At 45.9% G+C, this 22,226-nt stretch overlaps 1 protein-coding gene across 5 annotated transcripts in view; it reads left to right on the forward strand.

Moving 5' to 3' along the window:
• Positions 1 to 22,226, forward strand: part of TBL1X (transducin beta like 1 X-linked) — a 247,955-nt gene that overhangs the window by 159,796 nt on the left and 65,933 nt on the right. For 4 of the 5 annotated variants that reach the window (XM_027534937.1, XM_027534941.1, XM_027534940.1 and 1 more), the window contains one exon: positions 15,323 to 15,411. The gene's annotated coding sequence lies outside the window, so the exon portion shown is untranslated. The remainder of the gene's footprint in view (positions 1 to 15,322; positions 15,412 to 22,226) is intronic. The other variant, XM_027534939.1, reaches the window with a different exon arrangement.

The raw sequence follows: 22,226 nt of genomic DNA on the forward strand, positions 1-22,226 counted from the left end.
TGGGCCGGGACTTCCCTGGAGATCCAGTGATTGAGACTTTGCCTTCCAGTATAGGAGGTGTGCATTCGATCCCTGGTCGGGGAAGCTTAAGACCCCACAGGCCTAAAAACCCAAAACATAAAGCAGAAGCCATACTGTAACAAAATCAAAAAAGACTTTAAAAAAATGGTGGGTGACATTTTTCTTTTCTTTTTGTTTCACTGCACCACAAGGGCTTATGGGATCTTAATTACGTGACCAGCAATCAAACCCAGACCCTTGACATTGAAAGCACAGAGACCACGGAATTCCCAGCTCTCCTTTTCTAGTTTGGAAAATTCATATTCAATAGCTGTAGTTGCATGAAATGAGGCCTGATGTACATATTTAGCTATGATTTTACAGTCATCAATGTGTGCGTACATGTGTATATATATGTATGTGTATGAATACACGTGTACATACGTGTATATATATATATGTCTGTGTGTATTTCGGCTTCACCTCGAGGCATTTAGTATCTTAGTCCCCCAGTTAGGGCTCAGACTCATGCCCCTTGCTGTGAAAGTGCCATGTCTTAACCACTAAACTCCCAGACAAGTCCCCAGTCATGACACTAATAATAATGGTTGCTTGTGATTTCACAAGTCTCCCGTACCAATGATGGAACAAGAGAAGCGTTAACATCTTGAAGGCAGACGCACTCAGAAACAAAGAATTTTAATGACAAATAGGGTGTGTTTTATCTCCAAAGAACTGCATTCCATGAATCAGGAAGGAACTGCCTTTTCCCGCACTTGGTTTCCTGGTCCAGCTGCACACGCTGCTGCTTTCTTGGAGGCATAAGGGTGCTTTTGGTCATCCTGCTCATCTATAAATAAACCATCGCTATAAATAAGACATTCGCTGTTGATCTGAGTTTGACGCCATGGGAGAGATGCGCACGTGAATGGAATGCAAAGCCCCAGGATGACTCACTCCCGTTCTGGCTTTCATCTTCTAGATGTCAAGGCTAACTGCGGAAACCTGGAAGGCGGTCCGGTGAAGGGAAAAAAAAAAAAAAATCACAGAAAATCCAAAACTGAATAGAGCGTAGTTGCTTGTAGATAAAGTGCAAACGAGGGCTTCCCTGGTGACTCAGGCTGTGAAGAATCTGCCTGCGGTACAGGAGACCCCGGTTCGATCCCTGAGTCGTCTAGATTCCCTGGAGAAGGGAATGGCTACCCACTCCAGTATTCTTGCCTGGAGAATCCCATGGGTAGAGGAGCCTGGTGAGCTACAGTCCACGGGGTCGCAAAGAGTCGGAAACAACTAAGCGACTAACACACATATACACAGTGCAAATGACTGAATACATTTCAGATCAGCTCAGGAGTGTGAGATCAAATTGCCAATATCTGTTGGATAATAGAAAAAGCAAGATAATTCCAGGAAAACGTCTACTTTTGTTTCATTGACCACACTGAAGCCTTTGACTGTGTGGATCACAACAAACTATGGAAAATTCTTAAAGTGATCGGAATACCAGACCACCTTACCTGCCTCCTGAGAAATCTGTATGCAGGTCAAGAACTGGACAAGTTGAACAGAACTTGAAACAACGGACTGGTTCCAAATTGGGAGAGGAACACATCAAGGCTATGAATTGTCACCCTGCATATTTAACTTACATGCAGAGTACATCATGAGAAACGCTGGGCTGGGCGAAGCACAAGCTGGACTCAAAGATTGCCGGGAGAAATATCAATAACCTCAGATATGCAGATGACACCACCCTTATGGCAGCAAGTGAAGAGGAACTAAAGAGCCCCTTGATGAAAGTGAAAGAGGACAGTGGAAAAGCTGGCTTAAAAATCAACATTCAAAAAACTAAGGTCATGGCTTCCGGTCCTATCACTGCATGGCAAATAGATGGAGAAACAATGGAAACAGTGACAGACTTTATTTTCTTGGGCTCCAAAATCACTGCAGATGATGACTGCAGCCATGAAATGAAAAGACGCTTGCTCATTGGAAGAAAAGCTATGACCAACCTAGACAGAACATTAAAAAGCAAAAACATCACTTTGCCAACAAAGGTCCATCTAGTCAAAGCTATGATTTTTCCAGTAGTCATGTATGGATGTGAGATTTAGACCATAAAGCTGAGCGCCAAAGAATGGCTGCTTTTGAACTGTGGTGTTGGAGAAGACTCTTGAGAGTCCCTTGTACTGCAAGGAGATCCAACCAGTCCATCCTAAAGGAAATCATCTCTGAGTATTCATTGGAAGGAGTGATGCTGAAGCTCCAGTAATTTGGCCACCTGATGCAAAGAGCCAACTCATTTGAAAACATCCTGATGCTGGGAAGGATTGAGGGCAAGAGGAGGAGGGGGCAACAGAGGATGAGATGGTTGGAAGGCATCACTAACTCAATGGACATGAGTTTGAGTAAACTCCGGGAGTTGATGATGAACAGAGAGGCCTGGAGTGCTGCAGCCCATGGGGTCGCAAAGAATCGGACACAACTGAGCAACTGAGCAACAACAAACAAATTTGACCATTTCCTAGCTGTGAAACCAGTCTGGACTGTTCCGTTCATTTAAACTCTCTAGAACTTGGCCTTTTACAGCTAGGCAGTGGGAATAACAAAAGGATTGTTGTGACGGTTAAGTCATATCATGGACCTAGAGGGACTTGATAAAATGTACACTTTCTACGAGAACAGGTGGGCGACGAGTTATTTTATGTAGGCAGGTACTGAGCAGCCTTGCTGTTGAAAGGTTTTCGTGATGAAAACCAGTGACACGCACCTCTCATGACTCAGATTCAGGGATGATAGTTAGCAGATCACGTTTGTGTTAAAAGGAAGAGTACCACACGGTGGGCACTTGGAGGACTGTAGGGGGAGCTGGGAAATAGGGGCAGTCTCTGCGAGGTGAGACGGAGTGGACCTAGGGAGAGTTAGCATTTTATCCTCATACCAGGGCTTCTCAGGGCTTCCCTGGTGGCGCTAGTGGCGCTTCCCGCCTGGCAATGCAGGAGACGTAAGAGACATGGGTTCGATCCCCAGCTCAGTAAGATCCCCTGGAGGAAGGCGTGGCAACCCACTCCAGTATTCTTGCCTGGAGAATCCCACGGACAGAGGAGCCTGGCAGGCTACAGTCCACAGGGTCGCAAAGAGTCTGACACGACTGAGTGGCTGAACAGCAGCAGCAGAGTTTTCTCAGCCTCAGCACTAGTTACGTTGGGGGCCCAAGAATCCTTTCTCACGTGGGAATGTCTTGTCCGACCTCTACCCCTTGCATGCCAGAGACCCTCCCCGGAGTTGTGACACTGAGGAATATCTCCGGACATTGACTGATGACCCTACGGGGACACAGTTGCCCACAACTGAGAACCTCTTAAAAGCTTTCCCCTGAACATCTGTTAATTAGATAATTCTTTAAAAAGTATGTTGATTTATTTGGCTGCTCAGGTCTTAGTGCAAAACTGTGTGGGTCTTTAGGCTTCATTGCATCATCCAGAATCGTTAGTTGCACATGTTGGATCTAATTCCTTGACCGGGGATCGAGCCCAGGCCCCTGCAGTGTGAGCGTGGAGACTTAGCCACTGGACCACCAGGCAAGTCCTTACTTATATCATTTTAATGGCATTTTTAAAAAAATGTACTCAAAGGAAAAAACCTGCACGCGTATGTTTATAGAGCTTTGATTCATCATTGCCAAAACTTGGGAGAAACCATGATGTCCTTTTATATGTGAGTGGATAAATATTTGAATGTTGCGTCTAGACAGTGGAATATTAGTTCAGTTCAATCACTTAGTTGTGTCTGACTCTTTGCAGCACCATCTTCAGTGCTGAGATGAGCCCCTGGAGCACGGAGAACTTTTAGGACAGTGGAAGTATTCTTGATGGTGGTTTAGTGGTGGACACGTGTCTTTATGCGTGTGTGCGTACTAAGTCCCTTCAGTCATGTCCGACTTCTTGCAACCCCGTCAGTCAGCTAAGCCTCGGTTTTCTTGAGTGAGTGAGTGAAAGTCGTTCAGTCCTGCCCGACTCCTTGCGACCCCATGGACTATAGCCCAACAGGCTCCCTGTCCATGGGCTTCTCCATGCAAGAACACTGCAGTGGGTTGCCATGCCCTTCTCCGGGGGATCTTCCTGGCCCAGGGATCGAACCTGTGTCTCTTACGTCTCCTGCATTGAAGTGCGAAGGTTCTTTACAACGAGCGCCACCTGGGGGGCTCAGGTGTGTTTATGTCTTTTGTCAAAACCCATAGAAGGTGCCACAGCCTGATATAAACTATGGGCTTCAGGTGATAATGTCAGTGTGGGTTCATCAGTTGTAACAGATGGACCCTCTGGTGGGGGACCTAGATAAGGAGGGAAATTGAGCCTGTGTAGGGGCAAATGGCATACAGGAAATCTGTGTACCTTCCTGTCACTTTGGCTGGAAATCTAAAACTAGTCTAAAAACGAAACCTGTTAAAAATCGTGTTTAACGAGGGAGGGGGAAAAAAAGAGATGTCATCTCCACACTGATGAGATTTATTCTGTTCAGTTTCACGCTTATGCGATCCGTGAAAGAACTGAAAAGTTTCATGAGACTTTGCACTTGGGTTCTGAGAGCATCATCTTAACCTAGAATGGCATTTGAGCTAGTGTCATGAAAGCTCCCATGGCAGGTGTACATGTGTGTGTGTGTATGGGTGTGTGTGTGTGTGTCCCAGAGACCAAGAACCTGGGCTGAAATACACCCCTCACTCCAACTGCACCCCCTCCACTGTGGTCATTCCCAGAAACAAGGCAGAGACTTGTTTTACTTCTCGAATAGACCACTTCTGTCATATGTTAATTGTCTGAAGTCACCCTGAGGATATTAGAAGGTTGTCTGTTTTAATGTAATATGGGTCATCTTCCCAGGGGACATAAAGAACCCATCTGCCAGTGCAGGAGACATAAGAGACGTGGGTTCAATCCCCAGGTCGGGAAGATCCCCTGGAGGAGGGCATGGCAACCCAGTGCAGTGTTCTTGCCTGGAGAATCCCATGGATGGAGGAGCCTGGCGGGCTACAGTCCATGGGGTCGCAGAGAGTCAGACCCAAGTGAAGTGACTCTGCGCACATGCACACAAGAAGTTTGGAGTACACACCTTAATAAAGTGAGCATGATATTGCCTTGGGCTTCCCTGACAGCTCAGTGGGTGAAGAATCTGCCTGCAATTCAGGAGACCCTGGTTCGATTCCTGGGTCGGGAAGATCCGCTGGAGAAGGGAAAGGCTATCCACTCCAGTATTCTTGGGCTTCCCTTGTGACTCAGCTGGTAAAGAATTCGCCTGCAATGTGGGAGACCTGGGTTCGATCCCTGGTTTGGGAAGATCCTCTGGAGAAGGGAAAGGCTACCCACTCCAGTATTCTGGCCTGGAGAATCTCATGGACTGTGTAGTCCATGGGGTCGCAAAGAGTCAGAGACGACTGAATGACTTTCACTGATACTGCCCTCAGGCAGGGATCGGCAGACTCCTGCCTATAGGCCAACCCCACCTGCAATCTATTTTTTTTTTAATTGTGTTGAAGCACATCCAACACCCATTTATGTACCGTCTGCAGCTGTTTTAGAGCCAAAGCAGACGTGAGCAGTTGTAGCAGGCTCAGTTTGGGTGTCAAGGATCCAAGATTCCTGCAGAGAAAGTGTGCTCACCCCTGCTTTACCAGTCTAGAACTTTTCCCTCCTCGGTCGTCATATCCTGACTATCTCCCGATTTTTAAACTTGGTTTCAGAAAAGGGGAGGATTGTCAGCAGAGTAGCCTAGTTAGAGAAATAATAGAGACATACAAGTGTGTTCCCTGTGAAGGACCCTGCAGCGTTACTCCTGCTCTCTCTGCGTGTGAGATGCACTCGTGTGTACTAGGGTGCCTTTGTTGAAATGCCTGGGCCTTTTAATCGAGGATTCAAAACACCAAGCTTCGCCCTTCCTCCCCCTTGTTCCCTTCCTTCCCCTTCCTTCATCCCCTTTCCTTCCCCTTCCTTCCTTCCAATTCCTTCCTGTTCCTTCCTCCCGCCTCCATGCCCTTCCTTCCTCCCCCATCCATCCCCTTCCTTGCTCTTCCTTCCCCTTCCTTCCTCTTCCTTCCCCTTCCTTCCTCTCCCTTCCCCTTCCTTCCTCTTCCTTCCCCTTCCTTCCTCTCCCTTCCTTCCCCTTCCTTCCTCTTCCTTCCCTTTCCTCCCTTCCCCTTCCTTCCTCTCCCTTCCTTCCCCTTCCTTCCTCTCCCTTCCTTCCCTTTCCTTCCCCTTCCTTCCTTCCAATTCCTTCCTGTTCCTTCCTCCCACTTCCATGCCCTTCCTTCCTCCCCCTTCCTTCCTCTTCCTTCCCCTTCCTTCCTCTTCCTTCCTTCCCCTCCCTTCCCCTTCCTTCCTCTCCCTTCCCCTTCCTTCCTTCCCCTTCCTTCATTCCCTTTCCTTCCCCTTCCTTCCTTCCAATTCCTTCCTGTTCCTTCCTCCCACTTCCATGCCCTTCCTTCCTCCCCCTTCCATCCCCTTCCATCCCCTTCCTTCCCCTTCCTTCCCCTTCCTTCCTCTTCCTTCCTTCCCCTCCCTTCCCCTTCCTTCCCTTCCTTCCCCTTCCTTCCTCTTCCTTCCTTCCCCTCCCTTCCCCTTCCTTCCTCTCCCTTCCCCTTCCTTCCTTCCCCTTCCTCCATTCCCTTTCCTTCCCCTTCCTTCCTTCCAATTCCTTCCTGTTCCTTCCTCCCACTTCCATGCCCTTCCTTCCTCCCCCTTCCATCCCCTTCCTTCCCCTTCCTTCCCCTTCCTTCCCCTTCCTTCCTCTTCCTTCCTTCCCCTTCCTTCCCCTTCCTTTCCCTTCCTTCCTTCCCCTTCCTCCCCCTTCCTTCCTTCCCCTTCCTCCCCCTTCCTTCCTTCCCCTTCCTTCCTCTTCCTTCCTTCCCCTTCCTTCCTCTTCCTTCCTCCCCCTTCCTTCCATCCCCTTCCTTCCTCTTCCTTCCCCTTCCTTCCTCTTCCTCCCTTCCCCTTCCTTCCCCTTCCTTCCTCTCCCTTCCATCCCCTTCCTTCCCCTTCCTTCCCCTTCCTTCCTCTTCCTTCCTTCCCCTTCCTTCCCCTTCCTTCCTCTTCCTTCCTTCCCCTTCCTTCCTCTTCCTTTCCCTTCCTTCCTTCCCCTTCCTCCCCCTTCCTTCCTCTTCCTTCCCCTTCCTTCCTCTTCCTCCCTTCCCCTTCCTTCCCCTTCCTTCCTCTCCCTTCCATCCCCTTCCTTCCCTTCCTTCCCCTTCCTTCCCCTTCCTTCCCCTTCCTTCCTCTTCCTTCCTTCCCCTTCCTTCCCCTTCCTCCCCCTTCCTTCCTTCCCCTTCCTCCCCCTTCCTTCCTTCCCCTTCCTCCCCCTTCCTTCCTTCCCCTTCCTTCCTTTCCCTTCCTTCCCCTTCCTTGCTCCCCCTTCCATCCCTTTCCTTCCTCTCCCTTCCTCCCCCTTCCATCCCCTTCCTTCCTCTTCCTTCCCCTTCCTTCCTCTTCCTCCCTTCCCCTTCCTTCCTCTTCCTCCCTTCCCCTTCCTTCTCCTTCCTTCCTCTCCCTTCCATCCCCTTCCTTCCCCTTCCTTCCATCCCCTTCCTTCCCCTTCCTCCCCCTTCCTTCCTCTTCCTTCCTTTCCCTTCCTTCCCCTTCCTTCCCCTTCCTTCCTCCCCCTTCCATCCCTTTCCTTCCTCTCCCTTCCTCCCCCTTCCATCCCCTTCCTTCCTCTTCCTTCCCCTTCCTTCCTCTTCCTCCCTTCCCCTTCCTTCCTTCCCTTTCCTTCCTTTTCCTTCCTTCCCCTTCCTTCCTTCCCCTTCCCGCCTTCCAATTCCTTCCCCTTTTTTCCCCCTTCCTTCCCCTTCCTTCCTTCCAATTCCTTCCCCTTCCTTCCTCCCCCTTCCATCCCCTTCCTTCCTCTTCCTTCCCCTTCCTTCCTCTTCCTCCCTTCCCCTTCCTTCCTCTTCCTCCCTTCCCCTTCCTTCCCCTTCCTTCCTTCCTTCCCCTTCCTTCCCCTTCCTTCCTTCCAATTCCTTCCCCTTCCTCCCCCTTCCTTCCTTCCAATTCCTTCCCCTTCCTTCCCAATCCTTCCTTCCTCTTCCTTCCTTCCCTTTTCTTCCCCTTGAAATTCATGCACGTAATTAGTGTTTATCATGAACAAAACAACCCAGAATCTTTGTGTGTGTGTCATAAATAGAACTCTTAACAGAGAACAGATCCCTTTACTCTTGTCTGCCAGTTTACGTATAAAGAGAATTGGGTACCCTTTTAGTATAGTGACAAAAAATAACTAATCCATCTAAATAAAGAGCATCCCATAAATGAATGGTGTTCAAAGAGGAATGTGATGGTAGGAGATGAGGAACCGCTTAATGCACCATGACCTCTCACCTCACGGTACCCGTGTTCCTAGTTGGGTGAGTGAAAAGAGACGTGAGGATCATGGCCTGATTTTAATTCCCAGTGGGTAAAGGCGCGTGTAGAACTGCCCTACTTCTTGCCACTATTATGATGTTAAAAGTCAAGTTTATTTTTGTAAGTCATTACCATCTTGGCAGACTTGCATTAATTTTTGTCAAGCGCTGCCATCTTTAGCTTGCAGCCTTCCAGAGTCTAGAGAAATGCACGTTGGTTTCATATTTCTTCTGGGGAATCTATAGTCTTCCAGCAGGAGAACCTCTTTATTAGAATGTCTAGCAACTGGTGTATTCAAAATCTGTCAGGAAGTCGTCAGGAACATCTCAGCATGTGTCAGAAAAGTTAAAGTTTGGGAAAGTTATATCCTGAGCATGGAGTGTCATTTTCTAGGTGAATACCTAGGTACACAGACAAGCTAGAGAAGGAAAGTGAAAGTGAAAGTCAATCAGTTATGTCCGACTCTTTGCAACCCCATGGACTATACAGTCTGTGCAATTCTCCAGGGCAGAATACTGAAGTGGGTAGCCGTTCCCTTCTCCAGGGGGTCTTCCCAACCCAGGAATGGAACCCAGGTCTCCCGCATCGCAGGTGGATTTTTTACCAGCTGATCCACCAGGGAAGCCCCTAGAGAAGGACAGCAATTCACAAAATTTCTGCTGCCTGCAGCTTGGAGCCAGGAAGGCATCATGACAAGAAAGTCATGACTTGCTGTGTGTGAACCCCTAGTCTGACACTGCTCGTGGGGGTACCTGGGATCCTCGTTGGAAACGTGACATTCTGGTAGGAAGGATTCTGTCATTATTTATTAGCAGGATTACATAACTTCAAGGCACTTAGAACAGATCCACAGTAGATGCAGCTATGTATAAACCGTTTTTATGGTTAGTTTCTTTTTCATTATAGCTTATTATATGATATTAACTGTAGTTCCCTGTACTTCACGGAAAGACCTTGTTTTTTATCTGATTTATGTATAGTAGCATGTGTCTGCCAGTCCTCAATTCCTAGCTTATCCCCTCCCCAATCTCCCTTGGTAACCATAAATCTGTTTTCTATGTCTATGAGTCTCTTTCTGGTTTGTAACTAAGCTCGTTTGTGTCATATTTTAGGTTCCACATATAAGTGATGAGTTTGCCTTTCTCTGACTTGATACAGTAACCTCTAGGTCCATTCATGTTGTTGAAAATAGTATTATTTCATCCTTTTTTATGTCTGAGTAATATTCCATTATATGTATGTATATATGTATAGATGGATATGGATATAGATATATTGGAGAAGGGCATGGCAACCCACTATCGTATTCTTGCCTGGAGAATCCCATGGACAGAGGAGCCTGGCAGGCTACCCCAGTGTACGGGGTTACAAAGAGTTAGATAAAACTGAGACACACACACACACGCATATATATATATACACACACACCACACCTTAGGGGCTTCCCAGGTGGCTCATTGGTAAAGAAGCCACCTGCAAATGCTGGTGACATGGATTTGATCCCCGGGTCAGAAAGATCCCTTGCAGGAGGAAATGGCAGCGCACTCAAGTATTCTTGCTTGGAGAATCCCATGGACAAAGGAGCCTGGTGGGCTGCAGTCCGTAGGGTCACAGAAGAGTCGGATACAATATATCGACTAAACACAACATCCCACACCTTTAGCATTTCATCTGTCGGTGAACATGTAGGCTGCTTCCACATCCTAGCTATTGTGCAGAGTGCTTCTGTGAATATGTGGGTGCATGTATCTCTTAGAATTAGGGTTTTCTCTAGATATATACCCAGGCTGCCATCCGTGGGGTCGCACAGAGTTGGACACGCCTGAAACGACTTAGCAGCAGCAGCGGCATAACCAGGAGTGGGATTGTTGAATCCTATGGTAATTGTACTTTGAGTTTTTTTAAGGGGCCTCCTTACCATTCTTCATAGGGGCCATACCAAATGCATTTCTGCCAACAGCGTACGAGAGTTCCCTTTTCTGCACACCCTCTCCAGCATCTATTATCTGTAGACTTCTTGATGATGGCCATGCGGACCTGTGTGAGGTGATGCATCATTGTAGTTTTGATTTGAATTTGTCCAGTGATGAGCAACATCGAGCATCTTCTCAGGTGCTCATTGGCTATCTGTATGTCTTCTTTGGAGGAGTATCTACTTTGCTCTTCTGCCAGTTTTTTTGATGGAGTTGTTTGGTTTTCTGTTACTGAGTTGTATGAGCTATTCGTGTGTTTTGGAAACGGAGTCCTGTTGAATTGCAACCCAGCCTGTAGGTTTTCTTTTTGTTTCGTTTACGGTTTCCTTTACTTGTGCAACAAATCTTGTGAGTTCACTTCCGCTTTCCTCTTGGTTTTCCAGTGCAGCAGTCATCAAGTCACATGTTAGTCTTTTCTCAAAGCTCCAGTTCCCTGGCCCTTTCCTCTGGGAGGCTCTTTTCTACTTTCTCATTAATTATGGACGTTTAAGTGACTATTGGAGGGAACTCAGACAAAATAGACTGCTTGAAATCAGGGTGTTAGACCCCTGACAGTGTTGTAAAGGTTGCTTCCTTCTCTCTTTAATTTGCTGGTTTGTGATTGCAAAAAACAAGCCAAACTTGGAATCTCTTCACTTGTGCTTTGGGAAAGACTTAACATGTGACTTGATCACCTGGCCAGGTAATTTTGGTATCTTGGTGAGTTAAGAGTTAAGCATAAGCAGATAAATTGAAACTTGATACCATGGAATCTCAGAGCTAGAAGACACTTAACTGTACCTGCTGCTGCTGCAGCTAAGTCTCTTCAGTTGTGTCCGACTCTGTGCGACCCCGTAGATGGCAGCCCACCAGGCTCCCCTGTCCCTGGGATTCTCCAGTCAAGAACACTGGAGTGGGTTGCCATTTTCTTCTCCAATGCATGAAAGTGAAAAGTGAAAGTGAAGTTGCTCAGTCATGTCCGACTCTTAGCGACCTCATGGACTGCAGCCCATCAGGCTCCTCCATCCATGGCATTTTCCATAGCTCCCCCCAAAAAAGACATTTAGTTTTTAACATTTCAACAGACCCTGATGAGCTGTTTATCCCTGAATGTAAGGTAGTCCGTTAGCCACAGTGAAGTATAAAGAGATGGTAGAAGGCATTGTTCTTGCTTTCAAAGTAGCTTACAGCCTCATAAGTAACAAGGGCAAATCAATAAGTTCACAGATCTTTTTATGTAAATTAAAAAAAAAAACCATTTTACTCTGGCAGATTTCAAACATACTAAGAAATGAAGAGAATAATGGACTTCCAAGTATTCATTACAAAGCATCAGAAATTTTCAACATTTTGCTAAACTTGTATTTACATAAAAGGATAAGCCTATAAATTTCCTCTCTTATAATCTTTTATACCTGATTTTCAAGCCCTTCCACTCAAATTTCAATTTTGTTAAAGCCATTTCTCTTTTTTTGCAAACATGGATATTCTTCTTTCAAATGAACGATGCAGTTTCTTCTTGCTTTCATTTGTACCTCATTAAGTGATGGGATTATCTGCTGAACCTTGAATGTTCTGGTATTCCTATTTTTCCAGAGACTTTCTCTCTGTAATAGTTATTATTTTGCTTCATTGCTCTTAAATATTTTTTCTTTATCAGAATTCTTTTTTTTTTTTTTTTTGGCTATGCTTCGAAGCATATGGGGTCCTAGTCCCCTTACCAGGAAATGTGCCCCCTACAACGGAAGCCCCCACTTATCAGAATTCATTGTTATTCCCATGCTCTTAATTCACTGAATGCCTTGAACTATTTTGCAGTTGGATATCTGATGCTTTTGTGTCTCTTAGTGAACCATTTTCTCTATACAGAATCCGTGATTGACCTCGGTAACCCGTTTTAGATTTTGATAGTCTATGCTAAAGTGTCCCGTGGGTGTTCCTTTCTGAATCGAAGGCCCATGTGTACTTCTAATATGGCACCGTACGAATAAGGCAGAAGTCACGAAGAAAAGTGTCTACTTAGTCTACTGGCAAGTAGGTTTTTCCCCCTCCATTCTTGTCTCTTCATAGGAAAGAATTAAAACGACAGACCGACACAGCTCAAGCAGGCAGGATTTATTAAGCAAGCCACACGCAGGACAGTCTTGAGACAGGAGAGTGGACCCACACCTGTGGGAGTGGTCTGGTGTCATTTTTAGGTTTCCCTTTGTATACATTTTTCTCTTTCCCCTTGGCGGTTCCTCGGGCTCCATTGGCTATTTCCCTTTGCAAAATAGGGCTTGTATCTGCAACCAATCAGGGAAGGGAATGCAATTAGGGTGTATGGTCAAGCCAGTCAGGGAAAGGGGTGTGTTAGGCCTCTTCCCCCTCCAGAGGTTCTTGTTCCAGGCCTCAGGTTTTCCTTTTCATGGGCTTTTTCCTTTCCTTTGTCTGCCCTGCATGTGGTCCTTCTAGTTGTCCCTTCTTCTGACTACCATCTTGGACTCTGTTTCCCTAGTCTAACCTACGTAACACTAAAGTCTGTCCCATTAAAATATAGTTTCTGGGTATTAGTAGCATTTGGGGGCCTGATCTGTCTACTGTGTGGAAGACTGTTCTGTGAGTTGTAGATGCTTAATGCTATGCCAGTCGTGTCCCTCCTCCAGTTGTGACACTGAAAAATGTTTCCAGACATTGCCTAATATCCTAGAGTGCCCTGGGGCAGAGGACACACCACCCCTGGTTGAAAGCACCTGTGTTAACACTGTGGACGTGCCACGATGCTTCCATATTCTTATTACGGGTTACTTGGCTCAGTCGGTAAAGAATCTGTCTACCATGCAGGAGACCCGGGTTCAGTCCCTGGGTTGGGAAGATCCCCTGGAGAAGGGAATGGCAACCCACTGCAGGTTTCTTACCTGGAGAATTCCATGGACAGAGGAGCTTGGCAGGCTGCAGTCTGTGGGGTCACAAAGAATCGGACGTGACTGAGGGACTCACGTCACTTTCGTTGTGTGTTTACCTTTGAGAATTAAGGAATATATTGCATTTGTTAAAATCATTTGCATGTCCCACAAATATTTTTCAGTCCCATGAATTCTTGCCAGCACGGCTTATGGGTAGTGGTTCTCTCTGGTTGTTCGTAATGGGAAAATCACGAATGACAAGGTATTGGAAGGTCAGATTTCTCACTTTAACTTCTTATTTTTAGCAGTAAACTAATTAATTTGTCATGTTGCATAACCAGAATGTCATTAACCAAAGTCATATTTCACATGTTTTGTGTGTTTCTAACACACAGATGATGTTAATTACTCTTATTGAATTTAACAACTTATATCAAAGATAACCTTCAATTTGTGAGTTACCATCTGTTTTGGAAAAAGAATAGGTCCAAATACTAAATACTGAAGCTTTTTTTTTTTCCTGAACAGCTTGTAGTAAGAGCTCTTTATATATTAATTGCCTAATTGAATTATTGTGGATTTTAATGTTTTAATTTTCAAGCAATTTGGGGCTTATTGTGGTGACATCTGCTCATATTTTGATACTTTACGGTATTTAGCAGTCTCATCAGAAGGCTATTTTGGGTTTACAACACAGTCCTGAAAATAGTCAATTGCTTTCTGCGTCAGGTTACTCTCAGGAGTATTGTCCTATTTCATCTCTACTACAGAATTTATTTCATAATGAAATGCATTTTTATTTTATAAGAAAAGTCCATATTCCCTTGTCCCTGCTCCAGTCTAATGCCGTTAAATGTCTATTCAAACAACTGCAGAGTTTTGTTTAAATCTTATTTTCCTTCAGTGGTAGAGTTTTTTTCAGTTGTTCTGGTTATTACTTTCATCTTACAGATCCTTATGATGTTTTAAAAATATAGTGTAATGAAACTTAACAGCCTATGAACCTGCTTATAGAATCTTTTTAATCTCCTTTCTTTGAACAGTGTAACTATAAACATAGCTCAGTGGGAATAATTTCCTTGAATTTCCTTAAAAACGTTTCAAGAGGTTCTGATTAATTCACTAATAAGAAACAGCTTCATTCATAGCCCTGCTTCTGAATTTGAATTACATTAAACCTGGCACCTTTTTATATCACTTAAGACTATTGAACAAGAATTTACAGAAAGTGGTAGTCATTTAATTTCCTCAGTTTTTGAATGTGTGGATAATTTAAATCCTGTAGGAGCCTGGACTCACTCACAACCAAAGACATTTTGTAAGGAAGGAGGTACATATCCTTAAATAGATGCTGGTTGACTGCTTTCTATTTATGTTGACTGAGAAAAGCAAGTTTGTGATATGAAGGGTTATCTTGTGAGATATACCCCTGGCTTCTTTAGAAATCTGTGCAAATACAGAACTGCTCTGAAATGGAAATGTAGGAGAATAACAGCGGAAAACTTGAGACCTGGTAGTCAGTGCTTCCTTTTGCTTTATTTTAGGAAGCCGAAAGAAGGGGGGGAGAAACGATTCTAACGTTTCCCTGTTTGCATGAGCACATAACTGAGTGCATGGCTGCAAACTTGCATGGCGTGATGATGGTAACATTGGCCCAAGCGCTGTCTATCAACTTTCTGTGAAGCATCTTTCTTCTCTTTAGGGTGTGTACGGTTTAATTTACTGATTTTATGTGATACACTCCCTAAAACAAAGATGTTTCAAGAGGGCGTTCATTATCATTGAATGATAGCAGAATGCTTGTCTGCACTCTAACCAATGTTATTTACTTTGAGACGTTTTCCTTGTAAAGCTCTGCATGTACCATAATGCTGATGGCTGATTTTAATTACTTCCCTTTTTACTTTGCAAATAAAACTGCACAGTTTGGGTAAAAGTTGAAGATAGAGGGTATGAAACAGTAAAACGTGTTTGAGATGACAAAGGAAAAGAAGAACAGGAGAGATCAAAGGTGAACAATTCCCAAAGAATTTTCAGGTTCATTTTGATTGTTGTTGTGGTTTTCCTTTTTTTCAATCTCCTTGTTTCTCGCCAGGCAGGTCCCAGCAGACACTTGGCAGTTCCTATGATCGGGTGCTGGGGAGCCCACTGGTTCCGAGGTCTACACATGAAGTCACCCTAAAGGTACACCCCTGCCTTTGATGTTTGTTCTCCGCCTGAAATTCGTTTCAAACAGAACTGCATTTTGCCAAAACTGAACACCTTCTGTTTTAAAATGATACATGTCTGAGGTCTTTCTTCTTGCTGAAGTTCAAGGTAATTGTTGTTTAATCGCCAAGTCATGTCTGACTCTTTGCGACCCAGTGGACTGTAGCCCACCAGGCTCCTCTGTCCATGGGATTCTCCAGGCACAAATACTGGAGTAGGTTGCCATTTCCTTCTCCATGAAGGTAATAGACAAAGCATTATTAAATAATGATGTGCTGCTTCCTTGATTCTTTAAGATGAACTGGGCTTTTTTACCTTCTAAGAATTTTGGGAAATTCTTAAAGAGATGGGAATACCAGACCACCATACCTGGCTCCTGAGAAATCTGTATACAGGTCAAGAAGCGGACACTTAAAACCGGACATGGAACAATGGACTGGTTCCAAACTGGGAATGAGTACCTCAAGGCTGTATGTTGTCACCCTGCTTATTTGACTTATATGCAGATTACATCATGCGAAATGCCAGGCTGGATGAAGCAGAAGCTGGAATCAAGATTGCTGGGAGAAATATTAATAACCTTAGATACACAGATGACACCACCCTTATGGCAGAAAGTGAAGAACTAAAGAGCCTCTTGATGAAAGTGAAAGAGGAGAGTGAAAAAGTTGGCTTAAAACTCAACATTCAGAAAATGAAGGTCACAGCATCCGGTCCCATCACTTCATGGCAAATAGGTGGGGAAACAGTGGAAACAGTGAGAGACTTTATTTTCTTGGGCTCCAAAATCACTGCAGATGGTCACTGCAGCCATGAAATTAAAAGAGGCTTGCTCCATGGGATAAAAGCTGTGACCAACCTAGACAGCATATTAAAAAGTACAGACATTACTTTGCCAACAAAGGTCCGTCTAGTCAAAGCTATGGTGTTTCTAGTAGTCATGTATGGATGTGAGAGTTGAACCATAAAGAAAGCTGAGCACCAAAGAATGGATGCTTTGGAACTGTGGTGTTGGAGAAGACTTTTGAGAGTCCCTTGGACTGCAAGGAGATCAAACCAGTCCATCCTAAAGAAAATCAGTCCCGAATATTCATTGGAAGGCCTGATGCTGAAGCTGAAAGTCCAATACTTTGGCCACCTGATTTGAAGAACTGACTCATTGGGAAAGACTCTGATGCTGGGAAAGATTGAAGGCAGGAGGAGAAGGGGACAACAGAGGATGAGATGGTTGGATGGCCTCACCGACTCGATGCACATGAGTTTGAGCAAGCTCTGGGAGTTGGTGATGGACAGGGAGGCCTGGCGTGCTGTAGTCTATGGGGTCGCAAAGAGTTGGATACGACTGTACTGTACTGAACATGAAGCTGAATACGGAACCAGCTATTTTAAACTTTTCTGGAGCAGATGACAGCTTCTAAAATCAATCCCTTGCATCACCATTATGAATTAAAATTAAGCAGCAAAATTGATTATAATTGAGGGCATGAGGCTGTATCTTATTTGGCTCCTGTATCTTAATTCTTTGCTTTGTTAGTTTCTTAATATGATTTGTGTCTATCTGCAAATTGATTTCCTACTTAACCTTGAAAGTTATTAGAAAAACATGTAGCTTACTATCGATAGATCTAGTGAGGTGATAAGGTATACCCAGAGGAAGAAACCAAAGAATCATAGATGTGCAGACATCAAGAATGGAAACCCAGGGAGTTCCTTGTGGTTCCAGTGGTTAGGACTCTGCAGTTTCCATTACAGGAGGCGTGATTCCATCCCTGGTCAGGGAACTATGATCCCGAAAGCCTTGTGACCCCCCCAAAAAATGAAAAACCAGAGTTGAAGCCCACGTCTCAACCTAAAGCTGATGGTTCCCCTCTCCACCCTCTATCAAGAAGAAGCACTGTTAATATTTTGGAAGATGGAATTTTAGAGTTTGATTTTATCCTTTATTTTTTTGTGTTTTCTGGTTCTTTCCTTGTTTTAATGGGGAAAAAAAAAAAAACCACTGATAGAAGTTTTGTTATTTTAAAAACATAAAAGATGGCCTTTTTGCGGAAGATTTTTTGCTGTACTTCTTTAAAAAGAAGCAATCAGAAGTAAGATGATAGGCCCAAATTTAACCACAGGAACAACCTTATGTGGTATTTTTGTTTAAGACCAAACATGTAGCAAGGTAAATATGTACCGTTGGCCCATGGGTTTGAACTGCACCGGCCCACTTATACGTTAATTTCTCCCCCCCCCCCCACCCCAGTAAATACCTAACCGCTGTGCACAGTCCGTGAGTGAATCCACAGATGAGGAACCATGGATATGGAGGGCCCCCTGTAGGTATAAGGGGATTTTCACCCCAAACTCCATTTTGTTCAAGGGCCAGCTGTATTAGAATTTCAATATTTTACTTAATTATCTGGAAGGGGTAGTTTGGTTTTTTTTTAATTGAAAAATTAGAAAAGGTTAATTGAGTCTGTGACATCAGGTGTTCAGGTTGTAGCATGAGTCTTTTAATGGCCAAAGAATATTCCATTTGTATGGATGGACCACTGTAGGCCGTTTATCCATGCATCAGCTGATGGACATTTGAGTTGTGTTTACTTTTATTGAGTTGTTCAGAAGAGCGCTGCCATGAACATTCGTGTATAAATTTTATCTGGATGTGTACCTTCATTTTCTCTTGGGTATATACCTGAGAGGAGAATCGCTCAGTCATATGGTAACTGTGTTTAACGTTTGGAAGAATCATCCCAGCTTTTCCAAAGTGGCTGCACCATCAGTCAGTATTTTTAAAACGCAGTTGAGTCATAGTTTCAATGTCAGAGGGGACAGAGAAGGTCTGTTGCTCATCCGTGTCTTGATTGAGTCTGCATTCAGTATTCAGGGCTTTGAGTATTCATGAGCTTTGAGGGAATTGAATTGAGCGCACACGTTGACTTCCTGCTGTGAGTTGGGCATTGGTGTTTAGCTTCACAGGTGACTGGAAATTTGTGTAGCCGTTGATGATTCCCTGTGCGATTTTGACATGCGGATGTTCATTTGGGATTATGCTGGGGAAAGGCATTGCTGCTCACATGCCACAGTGCCCATGGTGCCTCCGTGACTGTGAGCTTGGGAGTCATCTGTAAATCACAGCCCTTTCTCTCTGCGCTGGGTGCTGTGTGTCAGAAAGTGAGGGCTCATGTCTGGTCCTGTTGCTGTTCATTCACCAAGTTGTGTGTGACTCTCTGCAACCCCATGGACTGCAGCACGCCAGGCTCCCCTGTTCTTCATCATCTCCCAGAGTTTACTCAAACCCATGTTCATTGAGTCGGTGATGCCATCCAACCATCTCATCCTCTGTCGTCCCCTTCTCCTCCTGCCTTTAATCTTTCCAGCATCAGGGTCTTTTCCAGTGAGTCAGCTCTTCACATCATGTGGCCAAAGGATTGGAGCTTCAGCTTCACCATCAGTCCTTCCAATGAACACCCAGGACTGATCTCCCTTAGGATGGACTGGTTGGATCTCCTTGCAGTCCAAGAGACTCTCAAGAGTCTTCTCCAGCTCCCCAGTTCTAAAGCATCGATTCTTCGGTGCTCAGCCTTCTTGATGGTCCGACTCTCCCATTCATACAGGACTACTGGAAAAACCATGGCTTTGACCAGACGGACCTTGGTCTGTTCCCGTTTGACTTAGCCTAGTTTCAGCAGGTCCCGCCTCAGAAAGTGACGGACACACAGCAGATGATGGCTGTGGTGTCTTCTTGACTCTTCATTTCAGAGCCACCAGTGGGTTATGCCCGAGGAGCGTCCACATTCTTAGGGCATCACCTTCAGGTTCCCAGACAGGAATTTCGGCTGGAAAACAACAAGACGGGCGTGTTCTAATGTAGAGAGGGGAGAATCTTCGGGGGAGTGAGGTTGGCAGACGTTTTCCATCAAGGGCCAGAGAGTAGATGTTGATAGCTGATGCTTTGTGGGCCCCGGGGTCTCCGTTGCTTTCCTCTGCCTTTGCGCTGTGAGAACCGCTACTGATCATACACAGATGAACGAGTGTGGCTGAGTGACATCAGTAATACTTCGCCGATGGGCGCTGGAATTCCAATGTCATCGCAATTTCAGGGGTGGCAAAATAGGATTGTTTTGATTTTCCTTGCAGCCATTTAGAAACCTCCTAAGCCTTACGGAAGGTGGGCGACGTGTGAATCTGCCTGTGGGCTGCGGTGCGCCAGCCTTGACCTCGAGAAAGACACCCATTTTATTTCTCCGTCTTCTGACCGTGACCTTCGAGTAGAAGGCCTCTGACATGCAGCTCTGCGAGGTCCATGGCGAGCTTAAGACAGCGTCCACATTGTGGTTTCCCTGCTGGCTCAGATGATAAAGAATCCGACTGCAGGGCAGGAGACACGGGTACGATCCAGGGGTTGGGACGATTCCCCTGGAGGAGGGCATGGCAACCGCACTCCATGAACATGATTCTCCTTGCCTGGAGAATCCACACGGACAGAGGAACCTGGCGGGCTACAGTCCGTGGGGTCGTAAAGAGTCAGGCACGGTCAAGTGACTGACACTTTATTACTAAGTTGTGGTTGCTTGGCCAACAGCCTGCAGCTGCTCATGGACTTGAGGAATTACAGGGCCTTCCATGGGCAGTGTGGCTCTGGACGTCTGGAACCAGCCTTCTCCAGGGGACATTTGATCACGTCTGGAGACCTTTGAGGAAGATGTTTGCTCCTGACACCCAGTGGGTGGAGACCAGGGATGTTGTTTATCATCCTCCAGGGCGTCGGGGAACCCGTCACAGAGATCCATGTGGTCCTGAGTGTCCGCAGTACCGAGACGGACGACCCCTCCCTGTTCGCATCAGAATTTCTTTCTGTGTTTTGATCTGCGCACTCCTCTGGCTGTGGGAATTTCACCTGCCGAGCGTCGGATGACAAAACTGAATGCCTTCCGCTTGCTGATTTCAGTGTCAGAGGGCACTCTTGGGATACTCGGCTTCACGGTGCTTTGAGTATTTTTCTTTTATGTGGTGTGTGGTTGTTGTGTGTGCATGCGTGCTCACTCATGTCCAACTCTTGGAGACCGCATGGACTGTAGCCCACCAGGCTCCTCTGTCCGAGGGATTTCCCAGGCAAGAATAGAGGCATGGGTCACCATGCTCATTTAAAGCTGAAGCATCACAGTATACTTTTGTTTTTGTTGTTCGGTTGCTCAGTCGTGTCAACTCTTTGCAGACCCCATGGACTGCAGCACGCCAGGCCTCCCTGTCTATCGCCGACTCCCGGAGTTTACTCAGACTCATGTCCATTGAGTCGGTGATGCCATCCAGCCATCTCATCCTCTGTCGCCCCCTTCTCCTCCTGCCCTCAATATCTCCCTATTTTAGCACCAAGGTTTTTGAGACACAGGCTGACTCAGAGGGCAAAGCATCGCCTGCCTTTATATTTACAGACAAAGCCACAGGGTTTTTTGCTTGTTTGTTTTTTCAAAACTCTGGAGACCACATTATAGGAGTCGATGACCTCACTTAGGGCTCCACCTACCACAGAAAAGGGAATCATCCAGGCCAAGATAAATCTTGCGTATGTGGCTGAAAATCACATTGTCTGAGAGCTTTTGTAACCAGCCTGTGTATATTCCTGTGATTTGTCAGAGGGCCTAGTGCAGAGACTGTCATTCCAGCCCCTCGGTCTCAGATAATTAAAGTCTGTAAATTAATTTACGGACTAATCGGAAGCCTTAGCTGGCAGACCCACGTCCTCCAGCAAAGAAGGGAAAGGGCATTTTTACATTGAAGCTGTCCGTATTTCCCGAGGCACTTAGCTGCGAAAGCTTGGGCACCTGAGCTTGCATTTCACCTCGTGGACGGAAGGCTGTAAAATATAACGGTGCTGTCGGACTTACGTGTGTGTCTGTCTCTCTGCCACACAGACCTTACTTAGCAGTGGCTTGCTATCATCGGGGTGAACTTTTTTAGGAAGGTTTCCCTCTGGACCTGCCTCTCGATGGGGCAGAGAAGTGTGGGGTGGGCAGGGTGTGCGGCTCAGAGGGTTTGAGACGGGGACCCATGGCCGCTCGGGAGGGGGACACATGGTCTTGGCCGCACGTCTGGGCCAGGACGTCCCGTCCTCTCGCGTCTCCATGCTTCGTGCCTGTGTGCAGAGAGTCGGAACGATCGGAACGAAGCTAACCAACCAGCCACTAATGAATCCGGGCCGGCACATAGGCTCAGAAAGGCCCCTTTCTGAAGGCCTCACCCTGGGGGTGTTTTTTGATTTCTGTGAAGCGTGTCATTATTTTTCTAACCCGAGGAGGCTCCCTTCTCCTTGCTGTCTCAACCCTGCCAATTTCTCTCCTCCTTAGCTGGGTTGTTCTCATACTGATTTCTGAAGACGCTGCCTGATTTTAATTACATCCTAATGAATGTGACTGCAGTTCACGTTCGTAGGAGGAAATTAGGGGAATACCGAAAAGGCACGCCACACGTACACGGATTTAAGTCCAGCATCATCCCAGCCCTGGAGAGACTGGTGTATTTTATTTTACTGTTTACATTTTAGAGGGTATCTATTATTTGTACGTGTGTGTGTGTGTGTGGTTTGTGTGGTTTACTTGCTAAGTCGTGTCTGACTATTTGCAACCCCATGGACTGTAGCCTGCCAGGCTCCTCTGTCCATGGAATTCTCTAGGCAAGAATACTGGAATGGATTGCTATTTCTTTCTCCACGGGATCTTTCCCACTCAGGGATCGAACCTGGGTCTCCTGCGTTGGGGAGCAGATTGCTTACCCACTGAGCCACCGGGGGAGGCCTTGTGTGTGTG

This window comes from Bos indicus x Bos taurus, chromosome X (genome assembly GCF_003369695.1).
Source record: "Bos indicus x Bos taurus breed Angus x Brahman F1 hybrid chromosome X, Bos_hybrid_MaternalHap_v2.0, whole genome shotgun sequence".
Classification (NCBI taxonomy): domain Eukaryota; kingdom Metazoa; phylum Chordata; class Mammalia; order Artiodactyla; family Bovidae; genus Bos; species Bos indicus x Bos taurus.